Below are 8864 nucleotides of genomic sequence, written 5' to 3'. Positions count from 1 at the left end.
AAAAAGATGTTTTGCATAAACCTCCAACCAGACTTCCTATTGGTCAGAACTTGGTCACATGCCAGCTCCTCAGCCAATCACTGGCTTAGACCAAACATGATGCATCCTCATTGTAAGCACATTACCATATGGATGAACCCAGGGCTCTCTTAGCAAGGAAGACAGTGATAATAGCTCTTTAGTGGGCAACTTGCACTGTCTGCCACATGCTTATTCCACAAATAATGAAACAGAGGCTCCAAGAGAGTAAGTGAAATACGTAAGGTCACTGAGACCACAAGTGGCAGAAGTAGGATTCAGACCCAGGCGGAGATGTTACAGATCAAGCATATTTCCATAGTGCCATGATAGCAGGTGAGGATATATGTCCTGATGCTCTTTTTATTCACATTCCTGAACCTTCCATTGGCCAATTACATACTTCCTGCTGGACTCTACCTGGTCACACCAAGAGTGGGTGGGATACAAGACTCACTGACCACCTGGCCCTGTCATGATTGCAGCCTACCTGACAAGGACTTCCAGTTTGCTATTTCGGGGTACCCACACACAGCTCTGCTGCTTTCCAAGTGTAGTCATTAACACCCAGCTGTTAAAGGCGATGGCTCCCTGTTTGCACTGAGCCATTTTTATGACATCCAGTGAACATGAGAGAACTGCAACCAGAACCATTTATAGACTTAATCTTCAGGCCTGCAATGATATAAATGTTTAATGCTTTTTCCAGGTGTGGGTTGGGGGAAGCTGTGTGTATAAACCTTGAATCGACAAAGGACCGATATAGAGGGGTAGAGGTCACAACAGCCTGGCTAGGGGACTAGGACACCTCCTTCTAGTCTGATCGCTGATGCTCAGCAGCTGCGTGACCCTGAGCTGGCCACCTCTCCTCTTTGCTGCTCCCTTTCATCCTTGCTTCTGCCCACAGACACCCTGGAGGAAAAGAACTAAGTCTTACTCATCTTTGTTTCCTTTTTACTGTCTAAGGTCTGGCACATAGTAGGTACTCAGAAAGTGTTTGAATTGATGAATGAATGAGGAAATACATGAAGTGAATGGATGTTTTTCTCTGGTAAGGAGGGGTAACGTTTCTTTGTTCCTATCTGTGGCAGAGGAGGCATCCCACCCACGCCGAATGAACACGGGAACGAATGAAATGTTTCAAAGCTGGGGTTGATCTCAGCTCAAATGTGCCTTTTCAGTGAGCGTCCTATCCAAGATTAACTATCCCCACCTCCAGCAACACCTGATGCTTCATCACACCTCCTCGTTCATTTTCCTTCCTAGTACTTTTCTCAATATGCAATCATTTGATTTGTTTATGGTCTGTCTCTCCCCACTATGATATAAGCTCCCTGAAACCATAGCTGTGTCTGTCTTGTTTACGGCAGGCTCCCCCTTAGAATGTCTGGCACATAACAGAAGCTCAATCAGTATTTACCGAGTGAGTCAAAAAATGGATATGACTTCCAGTGGCCCCCTCTCCAAAGTCACAGGTTCTTTCTTGTCTGTCTAATCCCTACAGGGCCTCTCATAGTATAAAGCATCTTAAAAGTCTTTCCAGCCTTGGCGTCAGTAACCCCACAGGACTTTGGCCCCCTACCCCTCTGACCATGCTCCCAACCCTTCTCCTACCTCCAGACCACTGCTCCTCATCCTGCGGATCATTGGTTATGTTTAATTATGGCACAACCACACAAAGGAACACCGTACAGCCATTAAAAATGACGGTAAAGAAGTTTGCTAATTAGATCACAACACTTTATATAGGTAGTTAGATTCCATTTCTACAAAATCTATGTATAGGTATGTGTGCATGCACCCAATGGAAGATTATAGAACAAAATATTACTGGTGATAATATTTATGTTTTATGTTTTCCTGTTTTCTAATTTTCTTATGATGCTTCTATATCCCTTGTACTTCTGAAGATCCTAAGTTAAACCTATGAAATTACTAGTTTGATAAATCAAAAGCAGTCAGTATCTTCCATTTCACATAGTTGGATGAAATAAATAAACTATAAGATCTCTTAGCATTTAGGCAGGGGTGAAGATTGGTAAGAATATAAAGACTAAGAGACCCAAAATTGCGTGTTGAGTGGAGTTGCTGTGCAGGGAACCCAACCTTACACGGTGGGATCAGGTCTGGGGAAGAAATAATGGGACCGGTCTTTTAAAGCCAAAAGACTGTGACCTACCTGTGTCCCATATTAGGACACTAAAGTCCTGCTGATCAACAGGTGACACCTGGGATTATTGACTAGGTGAGTACTGGGACAGCTGGAGGGAACTTCTGTTTTGTCTGTGGACTTCAGTGTCCTCTGCCTGGGCTCCACACACCAAGTGCCTGGTTTGGCAATGAAGGCACCCAGATATCAGTTGAGCAGAAGTCAAATTCGCACCTCTGTCAGCAGCCTGGAGGCTAAGTCAAGATTCACCAAAGGAAGAAAGGAGGAGGGAGGGGGAGAAAGGGAAAGAAGAAAGATTTCTATTTCCCAAGCACAAGGGTCACTGGCAGATGCTCTGCCAGGTGTTCTAAGCCTTTTCCCTCCATAGTTTCTGAAAGGGGAACTGACATCTCTATGACAATCATTTGAAAGAACTGAATGGTCAACAATGAAGAGAAATCCCTGATTTAGATGGTCAAAGAGCCCTTCAAGAAGCCCCACAGCAATGACTTTGATGTGCTGTGGCATTTGTCAGAGGGTTTGGTCACAGATAAAGTATCTGGCTCCCAAGTAGGAAACCTGGAGTCAGGAAGACAGAGCGGATGGATTGTCCCAGGCATTGGTGGTTCTTAAAAGGGTTGAAGCCAGCCTGGGTCACTGCATTCAAACCACCCACCAACACGTTTTCAATTGTTTGTGTAGATATCATCTCAGGGGAAGAATATTCTCATCCCAGCCTCTGGAAGGCAATGGTAGTGGTAAGCTTAGACTCATTTGGGGAAATAACAGGAAAAGCAAATGTACATTAAAAAGAAAACAAAAGGCCAGAATGAAAAAATGGCAAGCCCCAGAATTTGGGGGAATAAATAATTCAACCAAAAAATGACAAAGAGCTTAAAAAATCTGTATTTAAAGAAAAAAAGGAGAGAAAGAATCTGACTGCACCGGAAATCAAAGAAATGCAAATTAAAAGAAGATATGAATTCTCTCTGTTGTCAAATTAACAACAATTTTAAAATTAAAAGTATATATAAGACCCCATGCTGATAAGGGTAGGTAATATGAGAATTCTTAAATACTACCTGTGGATGTGTGAATTTATATATATTGGAAATTAACAATATCTAATAGACGTCTTTAAGGGTATTCAAGACCTCTGACCCAGTAATTCAATTACTGAGCACGTGTCTTAAGAAAGCAATCCTTTAAAAAAGAAATCAAACTTTGATTTAGTTATTTATAATCGTTTAAAAATTGAACCAATCTTCAATAATATTGGGATGATTAAATAGATGACGACATAGTCACTTAAAATGGTATTACATTTACAATGATGTTTATAAAGATATGTTAATAAAAACAAACAAAAATGCATAAAATGCTTATCCCATAATATTAAGTGAAGAAAAAGCAGGAACAAAACTATATACAGTAGAATCCAAACTCTGTAAAAATAAAAATTAAACAGAGTAAAAAGGACAACAAAGAAATAACCCAACATGTGAAAATTAGTTGGAGGTGATTGGAACTATCAGTGATTTGGGGGCGTTTCTTCATATTCATCTTATTATCCAAGGTTTCTTTAATACTTTATAATAAAAAAAAAGTAATCTATATTTTTGACAGGCAAAAAGTAAAAAATAGATGCATGCGTGTCAAATATGCTGCAATTCTATATCATAAATAATGAAGTACAATGACACAAGCAAACTCCTGACACATGTGTCCGTTGTGTTTTCCTTCCCTTGAGAACAGTCTTGCCTCATTCACTCTATTAGAATGGAAGTGGGGTTTGGGCCAATTGTGCACCAGAGTCAGCAAACCCAAACAAAAGAAAAAGAAGAAAAAACATAGTAAGGGGATAAATCTAATGAAAAATATATATAAAGCACCATCAACTTAACACTTTATGGAAAAGCAAAAATAAGATAGAAGCATCCCTTTCTGACCTGGTCTTAAAAGAAAACGAATTCTAGAAATGTGAAAAAGTAGGTAAACCAGAAAAGGACACCTTAAAAACAGATGTGTTTTTTTTCAAATCTCAAAAGGGGTTGAAATATTCTTATCTAAAAAGAAATGTAAATTTACATACAATTTGTGAATTTGGTGATAAGTAAATGGAGGTTGCTGTTTCCAGGGGTGAAAGAACCAGCTTTTAGAATTTAAGTCTCTACTCCTTCACTTGCTGGCTGGGTGCTCTCTGCAAGTCACCTCATCCCTTTCTGGGGGCTCAGTCTCCACATCTGTGAAATGGGAAAGGCACACCACCTCTCTGTGCTTATCCATTAAGCACTCCCTCTCTGCAGGCACTGGGCAAGAATGTGCCTCACATGCATTCTCTCTATTAATCAATAATAAGATAGCAAATGTCCAGGGTATACAGGTTTTGTGAGGTCTGCCTTACTTCCCCTTGGTGAATTAGTTTCAGATAAACAGCCTGCATCTTAAATGCTACCCTATTTCCCCAAAAATAAAACCTAGACAGACAATCAGCTCTAATACGTCTTTTGGAGCAAAAACTAATGTAAGATGCGGTATTGTATTATATTATATTATATTATATTATATTATATTATATTATATTATATTATATTATATTATATTATATTATATTATATTATATTATATTATATTATATTATATTATATTATATTATATTATAAGACCCAGTCTTATATTATAATAAAATAAGACGAGAGCTCCAAAAGACGCATTAGAGCTGATGGTCCGGCTAGGTCTTATTTTCGGGGAAACACGGTACACCAAAAGTAGCAAGAGTTTGAACAGGTCATTTGATCCAAGCCCCTGCATTCAGGCAGGTCTGGAGTTCTCCAACACATCTAACATGTCTTCCTTCAATCAGCAGGAATTACCTGAGCACCTACTGTGTGCCAGGCACATTGCTGGGTGCTGGAGGCATACCCATAGATAAGAGAGCAGTGGGCCCCGTGCTCCTGGAGTTTACAGTCTGGTGAGGGAGGCAGACCAGAAAACAGGTTTTTGCAACACAGATTAACATGTGAACCAAAACAAATCTCAGCATCACCATTGACTTAGTCCACTTCTCTGGACTGCAGTGTTCTCAAAGAGGGGACAATAACAGTGCCTACAGGAGAGCTATTTGAGAGGCTAAGATGGACAGACCACTTAGAACAATGCTTGGCACACATGAGACCTTTTGAAGCGCTTGTATTCGTATTAGTCTATATTAGTACTCATATTAGTATTAGCTTTAGGATTCGGATTAGGATTACCACAAACAAAGCACTGAGGATACAGAACAAAGACACCTAATCCAGCATGGAGATGGGAGTGGGAGGGGAAGACTTCCTGGAGGAAGTGACATTCAAACTGAGCCCTGAAAGAATGACTAGGAGTTCACTGGGTGAATGTCATGGCAGAAACGTATTCCAGGAAGAGAAAACCTTGTGTGCAAAGGCCCAGAGTGGAGAGAAAGCAGACGGCACACAGGTAACTTCAGGATGTTGGTGCGGGTGACGCACAGAGGTGAAGGGAAATGTGGTAGGAGATGAAGCTGTGGAGGGTAGCAGAGGCAGAGACCAAAAGGCTTGCGAGCCAACTTGGGGAGTTTGGGCTCCATCATGAGGTCACTAGGGCCTTTGATTGCAGAGTTACATGATCAAATTTGGGTTCTAGAAAGCCTTTTCCACGGGCCATGTGGGGAAGGACTGAAGAAGGGTTGGCTGGAGGCAGGGAGGCAGGGAGCTGCCATCATCTAGGGGAGGGCCATCAAACTAGGGCCTTGACCAAGAAGTGGAGCGAAAGGGGCAGGTTCCAGAGATTCAGGGGACTGAGACCAATTATCAGAGCCTACTGGTGATGGGATGAGGGGGAGGAGTAAGCCAGGGGTGGGCGGGCGCCTGGCGTGAGTGACAAGAATTTTGGTTTAAGATCTGTTTTTAACTTCTCATGTTTCCCGTCTGTATCCATAATAAGATAATGAGGTTCTTGGAGGGCAGGGACTGTTTTAAGCATCTGTGAATCCCCAGGGGCCTGGTACACAGTGGGAGCTCAATGAAAGTCTCCCTGACTCTGGCCCCTCCCAGCCACCAGCCAGTTCCCCTGGGCTGAGCCCCTGCCAAAGCCTTTACCACAGAAAACCAAACCGCAGTGGGTTTCCAGAAATGTGGAAAACATCCCCTCAGGAATCCAGACGTCCCCACAGCTCTCCTGTGCTAAAGAGAGGGAGGGGGAGGGGGAGGAGAAGGCAGGCTGGTGAGGAAGGCTCAGGCTAGAGGCCACTACTGCCCAGGAGAGCCGGAAGTGGCCCATGGGGAATGCCTGAAGAGGATTAGGGAGGGAAGTGCAGACCTAGCGTACAGGCCTGTGAAGGATCCAGAACACGAGTTCCCTAACAATCCCAGGCCACCAAGTAAGGCCAGGACGAGCAATAAAAATGTCCTACCCTCCCCCACCCCCCCACCCCCCCACACACACACCACCACCACCACTACCAGCACCCCCTCACCAGCTATGGAGCATCTGTGAGGTGCCCAGTGCTGGCTGGGCTAAGTGTTCTGCACATATCATCTCCCATGATCCTCTACATCCCTAAGAATGAGATCTGAAATGATTGACAGATGAGGAAACTCAGGCCCAGAGAGATGAATTCACTTGCCCAAGATCACACAGCCAGTAAGGGAGGGATGGGGGTTTAAGAACCCAGGCCTGTGTGGTACTAAAGCCCTTGCTTTTAACCACTGGTCCAAAAGGCCAAAGCCTGGAACTGGTGGCCCATGAGGTCAACTCAGCATGCAGGTATGTTTTGTTTGGACCCAATGCTGCTTTAAAAAGTGGGAAATTTCACATAAAAATCCAGATTTCCAGCTTCTCTCTAGAAACTGGGTCTAGCAACCCGGGGCCCACATTTCACAGGGCCCCAGCTGGCTGGGCTGAGGGGTGTCTGCCCTTTAAAGGCAGGGAGTCAGGGAGTGCCCTGCGCTCCCCACGCCCAGCCCACATCCCACATTGCCCCACCAAGTCCCTGAAAGCATCTGAATCTGGACCCCCACAGGCCCAGGAGCTGTCTATCAGGAGGGAGACCCAGATCATAACGGGAAGGTTCTGAGGCCCCTTTCTCAGCATCCTTCTGCATCCCCTTTTCTCTCTTTCCTGTGTTAAGTGCATGATCTTTAAAGTCAGGCCTGGGCCCATGACTTCCCCTTTCTGAGTCTCAGTTTCCTCATCTCTAAAATGGGGATGTGTTTCCCGAAAATAAGACCTAGCCGGACAATCAGCTCTAAGGCATCTTTTGGAGCAAAACTTAATATAAGACCTGGTCTTATTTTACTATAATATAAGACCAGGTCTAATATAATATAATATAATATAATATAATATAATATAATATAATATAATATAATAATACCCAGTCTCATTTTACTATAAAACCTGGGCTAATATAATATAATAAATATAATATAATATAATATATAATAAATATAATATAATATAATACTGGGTGTTATATTAATTTTTGCTCCAAAGGACGCATCAGAGCTGATCTTCTGGCTAGGTCTTATTTTCAGGGAAACACGGTAGTACTTATCTCACAGGGCTATGGAAAGAATGACATGAGCTTCCAAACTTTGGGTTTGGGCTCCCTTCCCCCTTCTGTGGAACAGAATAGGTTCAGGGGATGCTAACAGCCGCTCAGGCCACGGCCAGGCAACATTCGTCAGCGTCAGCTGGGACAGACCACGTTGCGGAGGCCCTGGGCTGGATGAGACACCAGCTCTGGGCCCCGACCGTCCTTGGTCTGACCCTCTCCTGAAGCTTGTTAGCCGAGTGAACTTGCTGGCTTCATCTGTGCATGATGCCCTCTTTCCTTTTCATCCGTATGCTAAGGTCTCTCTATATATTAGTCAAATCTTTTAATAATGGAGAGCCTGAGGCTCAGGCCTTGGTGCTCATCTCTTCTCTGTCTGTGCTCACTCGTTCTGTGATCTTTCCAGTCTCAAGGTTTTCAACACCATTCGCATACCAATGACTCCCAGATTTAGCCCAGATCTGCTCCTGACCCCAGACTACATCTCTAACCGCCTACTCAGCATCACCACTTAGATATCTATTGGACACGTCAGACTCAATACGCCCAACGGGAACTCCTGATCCCCTCAAAACCAGCTCCACCCACAGCCTTCCCCTTCTCAAGTGATGGCAACTCTATCCTGCCGGTTGTTCAGGCATAAAATCACAGTCAGCCTTAATGCCTCTCTTCCTCCCACACCTTACATCGGAAACTGATGTCACTTGCCACCTCCTCTGCTATCAGCCTGGTCCAAACCAGCATCATCTCTTGCCTGGACTGTTACTGTAGCTTCCCTACTGGTCATCACCCTGCTTACACCCTTACTTTGTGACAGGCTACTCTCCACGCGAGAGCCAGAGCGATCCTTTAAAACTCAAGTCTGATCTTGTCTCTCCTGTGGTCAAAACCCTGCAATGGTGCCCCCTTACTCAGTGTAGATGCCCCAGTTCTTAACAAGGGCCTACAAAGTCGTCCATCATCTGGAGCCCTCTCTGACCTCACTTAGTAGCTTGCCCCTGCTTTCACAGAGTTTCAGTGACTTGCACAATGTCAGCAAGCTCGCAGGACAAAGAACCAAGACTAGAACTCAGGACTGTTTTGACTTCAATATTCTCAGTCTTTCTATTACAAAGCACAACTTACCAG

Source organism: Rhinolophus sinicus, linkage group LG10 (genome assembly GCF_036562045.2).
Source record: "Rhinolophus sinicus isolate RSC01 linkage group LG10, ASM3656204v1, whole genome shotgun sequence".
NCBI lineage: Eukaryota > Metazoa > Chordata > Mammalia > Chiroptera > Rhinolophidae > Rhinolophus > Rhinolophus sinicus.
The sequence above is the reverse complement of the archived record's forward strand: the minus strand, read 5'-3'. Positions refer to the sequence as shown.